This window comes from Oncorhynchus kisutch, linkage group LG14, assembly GCF_002021735.2.
Source record: "Oncorhynchus kisutch isolate 150728-3 linkage group LG14, Okis_V2, whole genome shotgun sequence".
In the NCBI taxonomy this organism is placed as follows: Eukaryota; Metazoa; Chordata; class Actinopteri; order Salmoniformes; family Salmonidae; genus Oncorhynchus; species Oncorhynchus kisutch.
This window is the reverse complement of record NC_034187.2, coordinates 25,502,006-25,515,232: the sequence shown is the minus strand read 5'-3', so window position 1 is coordinate 25,515,232 and position 13,227 is coordinate 25,502,006.

Sequence of the window (13,227 nt, the reverse complement as noted above, 5' to 3'; positions counted from 1 at the left end):
GTGCAGCAAACTCTCTCCAGAAGTTCAGTGAGGATCTTTGAATGATCCAATGTTGACCTAAATGACTAATGATGATAAATACAATCCACCTGTGTGTAATCAAGTCTCCGTATAAATGCACCTGCACTGTGATAGTCTCAGAGGTCCGTTAAAAGCGCAGAGAGCATCATGAAGAACAAGGAACACACCAGGCAGGTCCGAGATACTGTTGTGAAGAAGTTTAAAGCCGGATTTGGATACAAAAAGATTTCCCAAGCTTTAAACATCCCAAGGAGCACTGTGCAAGCGATAATATTGAAATGGAAGGAGTATCAGACCACTGCAAATCTACCAAGACCTGGCCGTCCCTCTAAACTTTCAGCTCATACAAGGAGAAGACTGATCAGAGATGCAGCCAAGAGGCCCATGATCACTCTGGATGAACTGCAGAGATCTACAGCTGAGGTGGGAGACTCTGTCCATAGGACAACAATCAGTCGTATATTGCACAAATCTGGCCTTTATGGAAGAGTGGCAAGAAGAAAGCCATTTCTTAAAGATATCCATAAAAAGTGTCGTTTAAAGTTTGCCACAAGCCACCTGGGAGACACACCAAACATGTGGAAGAAGGTGCTCTGGTCAGATGAAACCAAAATTGAACTTTTTGGCAACAATGCAAAACGTTATGTTTGGCGTAAAAGCAACACAGCTCATCACCCTGAACACACCATCCCCACTGTCAAACATGGTGGTAGCAGCATCATGGTTTGGGCCTGCTTTTCTTCAGCAGGGACAGGGAAGATGGTTAAAATTGATGGGAAGATGGATGGAGCCAAATACAGTACCATTCTGGAAGAAAACCTGATGGAGTCTTCAAAAGACCTGAGACTGGGACGGAGATGTGTCTTCCAACATGACAATGATCCAAAACATAAAGCAAAATCTACAATGGAATGGTTCAAAAATAAACATATCCAGGTGTTAGAATGGCCAAGTCAAAGTTCAGACCTGAATCCAATCGAGAATCTGTGGAAAGAACTGAAAACTGCTGTTCACAAATGCTCTCCATCCAACCTCACTGAGCTCGAGCTGTTTTGCAAGGAGGAATGGGAAAAAGTTTCAGTCTCTCGATGTGCAAAACTAATAGAGACATACCCCAAGCGACTTACAGCTGTAATCGCAGCAAAAGGTGGCGCTACAAAGTATTAACTTAAGGGGGCTGAATAATTTTGCACGCCGAATTTTTTGTTGATTCTTCAAAAGAAACACAGTTTTATATCTTTATGTTTGAAGCCTGAAATGTGGCAAAAGGTCGCAAAGTTCAAGGGGGCCGAATACTTTCGCAAGGCACTGTATATACTATATATATGTATATGTTTATTGTAATATATATATATATATATATATATTACAATAAACATATATTTGACAATAAACAGAAACATACATAGACAATAAGAACAGACATTCCAAATTAATTCTACAGAACAGAACAGTTTCTCAAGTGTTGTAGAAGTATGTCTTAAAGAATTCAGTTTTCCAAGTCCACCCTTTCATCATGCTGTAAATTGTGCTTTTTACATTGCTCCAGACAGATCAATAGTTTGTGTCTGCCTTGTCCCTCTTGCCTCACTCACAATCTCACATTTGTTACAAGAAACAATTCAGAAATATGGAGCTATTATCTGACTGGTGCCTATGTAGTGAAGTCAATCAATGTGCATATCATCAAGATTCTCTGTGCACACAAAGGGCCTAATCTGAACTTGGATCCTCTGTCAACTTCCTTGCCTCAAACAATTATTATAAATAAGTGGATATTGTTTTGACAATCGCTGGTGAGAGTTTTGTGAAATTAATAGGGGTTTAAATATGTGAAAGGGAAATAATGGGAAGAACACATGCAAGTCGGAAAAATAGAAATTTCACCAGTGGCGGTGTTCTATTATCAAGGGATGCACGAAGCACACTGTAGGACAGGCAGAATGGTCAAAACCGGGAAAGCTAGGAAACAGGAACTAGAAAAAGACAGGTGCAAGGGGAAAAACGCTGGTAGGCTTGTCGAACAAAACAAACTGTCAACAGACAAACAATGAACACAGGTATAAATACACTGGGGATAATGGGGAAGATGGGCGATACCTGGAGGGGGGGGGGGGTGGAGACAAACACAAAGACAGGTGAAAGATCAGAGTGGAACAGTACCCCCCCCCTCTAGGGGCGCCACCTGGTTGACCGGGGTGACCGGGGTGCATGCCTGGTTGACTGGGGTGCCGGTGTTGGAAATCAGCAATGATGCTTGGGGACCCAGCACCTCTCCTCTGGGTTAAAACCCTCTCAGTCAACCAGGCACTGGAATCCCCTACCCCGAGGTCGAACCTTCAGGACAGCCTCACTGTGTATGCCGGTTGGCCGGCTGATAACCCAGGGAACACTGATAACTCAGGGAACACTCAAAGGGCGAGAGACCCGCGGAGATGTCAGGCCACCAAAAGCGTTGTCGCACAAAGGCCAGGGTCCGACAGTGGCAGGCAAGCTTGGAGGAGTGGGCCGACTCCAGAACCAAGGAGCGGAGAGCGTCAGGAACAAATATCCGGTTATTTGCGCCCTCCCCCCCCCCAGGGTTCGGCTGGGAACCTGCTTCCCTATTACCCAGCTGAGTGCTGTCGCCAGGCATGAGGTGTGAAGGATGGTCTCGGGTTCCGGGGGTGTAGCCGCGGGGCTATAGCACGTGACAGCGCATTCGGTTTTACATTCTTAGATCCCAGTCGGTATGAGAGGGAGAAGTTGAACCGGGTGAAAAGCAGGGCCCACCTAGCTTGCCTGGAATTGAGACGCTTGGTGGTGTGGAGATATTCCAGGGTCTTGTGGTTGGTCCACACAATGAACGGATTATCTGCCCCCTCCAGCCAGTTCCTCCACTCCTCCAACACCACCTTCACCGCGAGAAGCTCACAATTTCCCACATCATAGTTCCTCTCCATGGCATTGAGGCGATGGGAGAAGAAGGCCAGCCCCCGTTCCGACATCCGAAGCATCGACCTCCACCAATGACTGGCAGGACGGGTCAGGATGAACCAAGATGGGAGCTGTGGTGAATTTTTTTTTGAGATCCTGGAACGCCCGGTCAGCAGCTGGGGACCATGTGACCGGAACCTTGGGAGAGGTGAGTGCAGACAGGGGTAAGCCAGGGCGCTGTAACCCCAGATAAAGCGGTGATAAAAGCTGGCAAATCCCAGGAAATGTTACATTTGCACTCTCCAATCCACCACCACTCTTACCTTCCCAGAATTAATCTGTACACTCCCTGCAGCAATGATGTAACCCAGAAGGGGATGGTAGAGCGATGAAATTCACGGATAGCGGTTCTTCCTTGTGATGTTGTTGAGGCCCCAGTAGTTGATGCCGGCGGGGGAGGCAGAAGGACAGATAAACTCTGCAGCTAGAGGGAGTCCACAATACAGGTCTCCACAGTCTTGGTCTCTGGACCCGACAGAGAGTTCAGCCATCCCCGGAGCAGAGTGGTGCCTGGGAGAAGGTCGATCCTGCAGTCATAGGGTTGGTACGGTGGAAGCGAAGTCTCCTGGGCCTTACTGAACACCTCCCGGAGGTCCTGGTACTCCACGGGAATGGTGGAGCGGTCCGGGGCAACTTCCAAGCCCCCAGGAAGACTTCCCAGGGACGGCTGCGCTGATCTCAGGCAATGAGCGTGGCAGAACGGGCTTCAGGCCACGATGGCACCAGCAGACCAGTCAATAAGGGGCTTGTGTCGCTGGAGCCAAGAGGATATCAATACCACGGGAACATGAGGAGACTTACTAAGCGTGAATTGGATCATCTCGCTGTGGTTCCCTGACACATGTACAGTAGGTTAATGGGGGTGGTATTGTGGGTGATCCGGCCTATAGAGCGCCCGTTCAGAGCTCTTAACACCCATGGGAATGGAGAGGGGCTGAGTGGGATGCCCAGCTCGGACGCCAGGGTAGCGTCCATAAAGCTCTCATTGGTCACAGAGTCGATAAGTACCCAGAAAGATTTCAACTGGTTTCCCCACAGCAAGATGGCATGAAAAGGTGTGCGGGTAAGGGGAGAGGAAAAGTTGTCCGTATGGCCCACCAGAGTACTCGCTCCTACCGGTGAGCCTGGTCTTTTAGTGGACAGGTGGCCATGAAATGACCAGTAGTCCCACAATGCAAGCAACTCTTCGTGTGAAGCCTGTATAGCCGTTTGGCTGGGGACAGCCTAGCTCTGCCTAGTTGCATCAACTCAGGAGGAGGTGAAATGGTAGACTTCGGAGACCCTTTGGGGAACTCGGGTAGCCTTGGGTTCTCTCGGCAACGGAGCCATCAGGGACTTCCGGGATGTCTTGGAGGCGAGTTGGAAGCCTTGGGCGTGTGAGTGAAATTGAACCTCCTCTCCTTCCTTTGCTTCCGTCAAGGCGATGAGCGAGTCGAGAGCCGTCGGTAGGTACCGGGCTGCAAGCTCGTAGTTTACTTCATCCGATACTCCGTGCAGGAACATGTCGAACAACACTTCCGGGTTCCAGGTACTCTCAACTGCCAACGTGCAGAAATTCACTGCATAGTCTGCCACACTACGGGAGTCTTGACGAATCTGGATTAGCTTCTGGACAAACTCTCTCCCGAACAATGAAGCATCGAAAACTTTCTTCACCTCCGACACAAACTCCTCCAGACTGAAGCATACTGTTGTTCCCATACTGCCTTAGCCCAGGCTAGAGCCCTCCGGGACATCAGCATGATGAGGTACGCTATCTTAGAGAGCTCTGAGGGGAAGGAGGAGGGCTGCAGCTCAAGGATGAGGGAACACTGAGCAAGGAACGCCCGACAGATGCCTGACTCTCCATCGAAGCGTTCTAGGGGATGTAAGCGTGGTTCCTGGGAAATCGTGGTGGCCAGAGAGGCGGCGCTGCTTGCAGCCGGGTTACTGGCTGGAAAGTTACCATCGTGGTAGGCTGCCTAACAGACAAGCTGCAGAATTGTACCAGCAATGTGTTCAACGCTCGGTCATGGCGTTTGGCCAAGGTCTGGAACCCTTCCATAAGACCATGAAGCAACTACTTGTGCCTTCCAATGGTGGCTCCTTGGGAGGAGATTGCGTTGCAGAGCTGGCCCAAGTCTGCTGGGTTAGTCAAGGCCAGTTCGTACTATCACGTTTCAGGAGAAGACCCAGATGCAGACAGTATTGAAGTAACACAAGTTTATTACTAGAACAGGGTACAGGCGAAACGACATGTCAAGGGCAGGCAGAGGTCAGTAATTCAGGGTAGTGTGACAAGGTACAGAACGGCAGGCAGGCTCAGGGTCAGGGCAGTCAGAATGGTCATAACCAGGAAAACTAGAAAACAGGAACTAGAAAAAGACAGGAGCAAGGGGAATGCTGGTAGGCAAATGCTGGTAGGCTTGTCGAACCAAGCAAACTGGCAACAGACAAACAGAGAACACAGGTATAAATACACTGGGGATAATGGGGACGATGGGCGGGGGGTGGATACAAGCACAAAGACAGGTGAAACAGATCAGGGTGTGACACGCTGGTTGATTGAGGTCAGTTTGCCGACAGCAAAGTCATAGACTTTAGTCTGTAAAATATCTTTAAATGTTGATGCATGACTGTTTATTCCAAACCAAGCATGCTGCACATTGTTATGAAAAATGAAGTGTATTTCTTGTGTTAAGTAAATAATAGGTATTACAGTTTTTTCTTACATACAGTGCATTTGGAAAGTATTCAGACTCCACCCCCTCCCTTGACTTTTTCCACATTTTGCCTTATTCTAAAACTGATTCAATTGTTTTCCCCCTCATCAATCTACACACAATACCCCATAATGACTAAGCAAAAACAGACAGGCCAAGAGTCCTTTAGGTGCCTTTTCGCAAACTCCAAGCGGGCTGTCATGTGCATTTTACTGAGGAGTGGCTTCTGTCTGGCCACTCCACCATAAAGGCCTGATTGTCCTTGTGGAAGGTTCTCCCATCTCCACAGAGGAACTCTGGAGCTCCTCCCTGACCAAGGCCCTTCTCCCTTGATTGCTCAATTTGGCTGCAGAATTTTTTTGGTACCCTTCCCCAGATCTGTGCCTTGATACAATCATGTCTCAGAGCTCTACGGACAATTCCTACAACCTCATGGCTTGGTTTTTGCTCTGACAACTGTGGGACCTTATATAGACTAGGGATGCAAGATATATCGGTGAATATATTGGAATCAAACGATATTAGCTAAAAATGCCAACATTGACGTCGGCCCGTTGTCTAGTTTAACAGCGATGTGCAAAACCGACGTAATGACGCCGCGCAAATGTTGTGCTACACGCGCAACACAGCATTCCTAACCTAGACCACAATGCCTGCGGTGTGGATCAAGTTGAGCAGTCATTTGTAAGAACATATCAGTGAGACAACGCAAAGGTGAAATCCATTAACGGCAAGATAATGGAATTCATTGCCCTTGACAATCAACAGTTCTTTGTTGTGGGTGATGTTGGCTTTCGCCGACTGGTTGAGCACCGCTACACATGACCAAGTGCGCTATTTTTCAGATATTGCCCTACCGGAGTTACACAGTAATAGCATCACTGCTATTAGCTTCACAACTGACATTTGGACCAGTGATATCAGCCCCATGAGCATGCTGAGTCTGACAGCATAGTGGGTCATCGAGGATTTCGTTCTGAGGAAAGTCGTATTTCACGCACATGAATGTGCTGGTTGTCATACCGCTTCTACCATTTCAATGGCATTTGAGAACATGTTTGAAACATGAACACACCAACTAGCTCCATTCAAACAACTGATTCGAGAAATAAGCTCATCAACTGCACCTGCAGCAGACGTGATACCCTCTGTCATGGCATTGAAACGCCTGCTCAACAAAACTGCTGACACAGGCTGTGAACAAGCGATTCGGTGGCATTCTCTTTTTACTGTGTCACCACCATGCTCGATGCTATGTACAAGGACCGCTACTTCGATGCAGGCAAGAAACAGGGTTTACGTGAAATGTTACATACACAGCTGGACAGGATGGAAACGGACACAGTGACAGTGCGCACCGAGGAAGAGAGGCCACAGACAGACAGAGTTGAAACTTCACTGCTTGACATGTATGATGAAATCCTGGTTGGGAATGAAATGACTGAACAAATGAACAACAAAACAGCACAGCAAGTAAGTGAAAGAAATAGGTTTTGATTATGTTTTACTGGTAAAGGGGATATACATTACTGTTCAAAAGTTTGGGGTCACTTAGAAATGTCCTTATTTATGAAATAAAAGCACATTAGAGTGTCTAGTTTGAGAAACAGATGCCTCACAAGTCCTCAACTGGCAGCTTCATTAAATAGTAACCGCAAAACACCAGTCTCAATGTCAACAGTGAAGAGCATCCTGTTTCTCCAGGATGCTGGCATTCTAGGCGGAGTTCCTATGTCCAGTATCTGTGTTCTTTTGCCCATCATAATCTTTTATTTTTATTGGCCAGTCTGAGATATGGCTTTTTCTTTGCAACTCTGCCTAGAAAGCCAGCATCCCGGAGTCTCCTCATCACTGTTGACGTTGAGACTGGTGTTTTGCAGGTACTATTTAATGACGCTGCCAGTTTCAGACTTGTGAGGCATCTGTTTCTCAAACTAGACACTCTAATGTACTTGTCCTCTTGCTCAGTTATGCACCGGGGCCTCCCACTCCTCTTTCTATTTTGGTTAGAGCCAGTTTGCGCTGTTTTGTGAAGGGAATAGTAAACAGCGTAGTACGAGATCGGCAGTTTCTTTGCAATTTCTCGCATGGAATAGCCTTCATTTCTCAGAACAAGAATTGACGAGTTTCAGAAGAAAAGTCTTTGTTTCTGGCCCGTTTGAGCCTGTAATCGAACCCACAAATGCTGATGCTCCAGATACTCAACTAGTCTAAAGAAGGCCAGTGTTATTGCTTCTTTAAAAGGAACAACAGTTTTCAGCTGTGCTAACATAATTGCAAAAGGGTTTTCTAATGATCAATTATCTTTTTAAAATGATAAACTTGAATTAGCTAACACAACGTGCCATTGGAACACAGGTGTGATGGTTGCTGATAATGGGCCTCTGTACGCCTATGTAGATATTCCATAAAAAATTATCAGTTTCCAGCTACAATAGTAGTTACAACATTAACCATGTCTACACTGTATTTCTGATCAATTTGATGTTATTGTAATGGACAGGAAAAAAAATTGCTTTTCTTTCAAAAACAAGGACATTTCTAAGTGACCCCGAACTTTTGAATGGTAGTGTACGTAAATGCCAATAAAATAACGTTTTGGTCAGTGTGGTGTATGTGTGTAACCTTTATTTAACTAGGCAAGTCAGTTAAGAACAAATTCTTATTTACAATGACTGCCTACCGGGCGACCCTGGGTCAATTGTGCGCTGCCCTATGGGACTCCCAATCACGGCCGGATGTGATACAGCCTGGATTCGAACCAGGGACTGTAGTGACGCCTCTTGCAATGAGATGCAGTGCCTTAGACCGCTGCGTTTGTGTGTGTGTGTTAACTATTTACCTGTACTAGAATGCTTAATTGGCCGCAAAAATGTTAAATATCGGTTATCGGTAGCAGTTTTTTTTTGGCATGTAAAGTATCGGATATCGGTATCGGCCAAAAATGTCATATCGGTGCATCACTACAATAGAAACGAGTGTGCCTTTCCAAATCATGACCAATCAATTGAATTTACTACAGGTGGACTCCAATAGCTCAAGGATGATCAATGGAAACAGGATGCACCTGAGCTCAATTTCGAGTCTCGTAGCAAAGGGTCTGAATATTTATGTAAATAAGGTATTTCTGTTTTATATTTGAATACATTTGCTAAAACTCGTATAAACCTGTTTTTGCTTTGTCATTATGGGGTATTGTGTGTAGATTGAAGAGGGGGAAAAACGATTTAATCTATTTTAAAATAAGGCTGTAACATAACAAAATGTGGAAAAAGTCAAGGGGTTAAGCGAGCAGTGTGTCAAGAAGAAGTGTGGCTTTGCAGGGGCGTGTTTCGGAGGACACATGGCTCTTGACCTTCGCCTCTCTCTAGTCCGTAGGGGAGTTGCAGCGATGGGACAAGACTGTAACTACCAATTGGATGTCACAAAAAAATTGGGGAGAGAAAGGGCTAAAAGGACACAAACAAAAAAAGACTCTCAGACCATGAGGAACAAGATTCTCTGGTATGATGAAACCAAGATGGGACTGGTCTGAATGCCAAGCGTCACGTTTGGAGGAAACCTGGCCCCATCCCTACAGTGAAGCATGGTGGTGGCAGCATCATTCTGTGGGGATGTCAGTGGCAGGGACTGGGAGACTAGTCAGCATTGAGGGAAAGATGAACAGAGCAAAGTACAGAGAGATCCTTGATGAAAACCTGCTCCATAGCGCTCAGTACCACAGACTGGGGCGAAGGTTCACCTTTCAACAGGACAACAACCCTAAGCTCATAACCAAGACAACACAGGATTGGCTTCGGGACTAATGTTAATGTCCTTGAGTGGCCCAGCCAGAGCCCGGACTTGAACCCAATCAAACATCTCTGCAGAGACCTGAAAATAGCTGTGCAGCGACTCTCCACATCCAACCTGGCAGAGCTTGAGAGGATCTGCAGAGAAGAATGGGAAAAACTCTCCAAATACAGGTGTGCCAAGCTTGTAGCGTCTTACCCAAGAAGACTCAAGGCTGTAATCACTGCCAAATGTACTTCAATAAAGTACTGAGTAAAGGAAATTAATAAATGTAAATGTATTTTATTTTTAATACATTTGCAAACATTTCTAAAAACCTGTTTTTGCTTTGTCATTATGTGTGTAGTTTGTGTGTAGTTTGATGAGGGGGGAAAACAATTGAATCCATTTTAGAATAAGGCTGTAACATGACAAGGGGTCTGAATACTTTCTGAATGCACTGTATAACAGACATGACCTCATCCATAACTTAAGGCTGGTCTGACGTCCAATCAGGTTATCCTCCTGCAACAATGCTGTTATTTAGATCAAACATACAGTTACGTTGACTTATTACATCTGCTAAGGTTCAAAGTTCAAGATAAGGGATTATACTTAATTTTACAAAAAAAAACGCATTTACATATATTTAAAGTGCTCCAGTTTATTCTCTCTTACTCTCCACATCCACTAAAATTACCACACACAAGGCATGATAGACATGAATCATTTTGATGATATAACTTGAGTATGTAACATCAAGGTTAGAATTAAGGGCATATATAAACTGCAAAATGCCAGTTTAGATTCCATGATTCATTAAAGAATGCATAAATTGTTCTTTTGAAACGGAGAGTAGAACAACAAAGGCTCGTGTGAAATATTATCACCCACTAGATGGAGACTGTGTCTATAAAGATGCATCAAAGAGAATATGCTTTGTTCCAGTAAATAGCCTAACAGTGACATCACTGATTCAGGTTCAGATTCAGAAAACTTTAATGTCCTTAGAGAGTCAATTCATTTTGCAGCGGTCATAAAACATATCACATATAAACATTTCAAATAAATAGCAACGGATATTTTCAAGCAAATAGGCAGGGTACGTGCAGTTTCATAGCGCAAGTGTTAAGTGCAATTAGTCCAACATTTTGTTGTATTGCAGAATTGCATTCAGAATAAAAGAGACTGTACCTGTGTCCAGAGGGAAGGAGCTGGAATTCGGAGTGGAGTGGATGGGAAGAGTGAACCGCTATTGTATTTGCCTTCTGGAGGGCTCTGCCCAAGTAGAGAGATGACAGTTCTTGCTGTTGCTGCCCATGATTTTCCCACAAGTCCTGACTATCTTGCCCAACCTATTTTTCTGTGCAACTTTGATATTCTCAAACCAGCAGGTCAAGCAGTAGGACAGAATGCTCTCAATGAATGATATATAAGAGAACCGGGATGATTAGAACAACTGATGTGTGATGTCTCTTGACTGTCTGTTTTATAAAGGGTTACCTTGTTGTTTGAGATTAGTAGGTGTCCTTAACTCATTTCCAGTATTCTCTGTATTACTTATTATTTGTTCCCACTGGGCACAGATGTAATTTCAACGTCAATTCTACGTTGGTTCAAGGTCATTTCATTGAAATGGCATGGAGACAACGTTGATTCAACCAGTGTGTGCCCAGTGGATTGTTTTTTTAGCACTATTTTTCTGTCAATAAAGTCTCTGTCAATAAAGCATGGATTTCAGAAAAAAGGGTGTGTCAATCACTGTGTCATCATGGTGTGTCACTGAGCTCACACTTGTGCACATCTTGATGAGTACACGACTCCACTCATCTTGAATTAAACACTATGTATGTGTATGTTAAGTATGGGACAGGCCACATGAGCTCTCCAGGTTTTAGGTTGTCCACCTCATCTCACATTGTCCAGTAAAAACGTCTTATCTTGCAGTAATTCAACATTGCCACATGGTGGCGAAAAAGACCAGTGTTATATGTCCTAACTCAACTCCAGCCTCGCTCGAAGGCTGCAGTGCCTGCTGGTTCTCTCTTCCCCATTACACTTTATTGATCCATTCATGTCACTAATTGTTCAGAAAGTGCACACACATGGTTTTCCAGTCATTGATTTGAAGGAAATAACCAAAACCAGCAGACTCTGTGGCGCCCAAGGATTAGAGTTGCCCAAAATCATAGTTTGAAACTATTTTTACCCCTTTTTCATGATATCCAATTGGTAGTTACAGTCTTGTCCCTTCGCTCAACTCTCCTACTGACTGGGGAGAAGCGAAGGTCAAGAGCCATGCGTCCTCCGAAACACAACCCTGCCAAGCCGCACTTGCTTCTTGACACACTGCTCGCTTAACCCGGAAGCCAGCCGCACCAATATGTTGGAGGAAACACCGTTTAGCTGGCAACCGGAAGTCCGCTTGCAGGCACCCGGCCCGCCACAAGGAGTGGCTAGAGCGCGATGGACAAGGAAATCCCAGCTGGCCAAACCCTCCCCTAACAATGCTGGGCCAATTGCGCGCCACCTCATGGATCTCCCGGTCACAGCCGGCTGTGTCACAGCATGGGATCGAACCTGGGTCTGTAGTGACACCTCAAGCGCTGTGATGCAGTGCCTTAGACCCCTGCACCACTCGGGAGGCCTGCCATTGCAGATTTTGTCTATTTTGTCTATTACCCTCTTGGCGCCAACCAGCTGTATGGGGCCATATTGGGCATGATTCACATGGCCATATCTCATAAATAATTGGTACATACAGCCCAATGATGGCTTAAAATGTTTGAGGGGGTCTGGAAAACACAGTTTTCATGGCTAGTGTAAACACTCTAAAAGTTATAGAAATGTGGCAGGAATCCTGCCCTGTACACCTCACTTTCTGTGAAATCCCATAGGAATGCATTATGTCCAGCAGAGCGAACGGTAACACATTTTAACAAAATAGTTTTATGATGAGACCTTTCAGCCTTTACACAAAGTAAGTAACATTCAAAATAAAGATGTCAAGCTATAGTGCCATTGCAGATTGAACCTATTGTACTCTAAATGACTAGTTTTCCAAAATGACTTCCAGCTCCATAGAACCATGTTGGGCAGGATTCACATATCTCCATAAATAGTTGGTACATAGAGCCCAATGAGGGCTTAAAATGTTTGAGGGAGATCTAGAGAACACAATATAATGGCCCTAGTCAGCCATATGTATGTATCCTTAAAGATTTTGTAGAAAAGTGGCAAAAAAGTGCCCAGAAACCTACCTAAATTCTGATTCTTGAACACACTTTCATCCTAATTTTCAGTATTTTACATTTAAACACCTTTAGAAAAAAAAGAAAGAAAAAAAATGGTGAAATGGGTGTTCTACTAATTACAATGATATATAATATTATATTCTGTATTTTGTCCATTTCTAGAAATATGACAAGAAACCTTCCCTGTACTTACTTCCTTGTACTAGAATGTTGAAAAAGGAATCACAGACAAAGCCATTCCTATTTAAGCAATCATTGGGCTGTATGTACCAATTATTTATGGATATATGGAGCTACGAATCCTGTACAATTAGAATCAATGTAGCTGGTTGATGATGATTTTGGAAAACTGGTCCTTTAGAGTATAATTGGTGAAATCTGCAATGGCGCTACAGCTAGACATCTGTATTTGGACTTTTACTAACTTTGTGTAGCCTGAAAGGTCTCATCATTTAATTCTGTCAAAATGGGTTACCTGGGGTGGCGCAGCGGTCTAAGGCACT